At 40.9% G+C, this 814-nt stretch overlaps 1 long non-coding RNA gene across 1 annotated transcript in view; it reads left to right on the forward strand.

Moving 5' to 3' along the window:
- Positions 1 to 244: 244 nt before the first annotated feature.
- The window catches only part of LOC103460551 (uncharacterized), a 4,973-nt gene continuing 4,403 nt past the window's right edge, over positions 245 to 814 (forward strand). The window contains exon 1 of the long non-coding RNA XR_532949.2: positions 245 to 425. This is a non-coding gene — a long non-coding RNA (uncharacterized LOC103460551). The remainder of the gene's footprint in view (positions 426 to 814) is intronic.

Below are 814 nucleotides of genomic sequence, written 5' to 3' on the forward strand. Positions count from 1 at the left end.
TTTACCAATAATTTATTCCATCTTTAGTTTCTCTGCAATATTCTTACGTTTCCCTGAAATATGCTACATTCATAGTGGCAACATGAGCTTTACGGTCCGAACCAGAACCAGAGGAGCCTTTTCTGTTCTAAGTCCCACCTTCAGCATCCATACAAGGAGATGGTGRGACGCTTTGGACTGGGGTCCAGCTGCTCCATAAAAGAGGCACGTGCAAAAATCAGAAAGCAGGAATCTGGTGAGAAATCCTCTGATTGCACCTCCGTTTGATCTTAAACTTCAGACTTATAAAATCTGTTATTTATTTCATCACCTCATACTTTCAGGTACATCTGCTGAAACATATAATGGTTGTTTTCAACTGGAAGAAAGTCCACATCGCATCGGCTTCAAAGGACAACATCCAGTTCATCTCTGCTGACCTTCAGGTATGACCACATTCATTTCTCCACAAAGGAAACCAGCAAGTCAACTTTTCAATTTTAAGCTTAAATTGCGTTCTTACAGAAATACGTMGACTTTTTTGGTTGGTTAGGGGGCAATAAATGATCTAGATAGATCCTGTTGGCCTGGTTTTGTGTTGAATCCTGGAGTGAGACATGAARAAGCTCTAAAGTGTCAGATTCCTCTGACCTGATAGGAGATTTGCTGCTTCCTTCCCGTGTGCACAGATTTGTTTCCACAGACTGAGATACAGTAAACAATATCTATTATAGTATTATATAATGGAGATACAACACTGTATGTGTTCCAGCACACACACACACACACACACACACACACACACACACACACACACACACACACACACACACAC

This window comes from Poecilia reticulata, unplaced genomic scaffold (assembly GCF_000633615.1).
Source record: "Poecilia reticulata strain Guanapo unplaced genomic scaffold, Guppy_female_1.0+MT scaffold_256, whole genome shotgun sequence".
Classification (NCBI taxonomy): domain Eukaryota; kingdom Metazoa; phylum Chordata; class Actinopteri; order Cyprinodontiformes; family Poeciliidae; genus Poecilia; species Poecilia reticulata.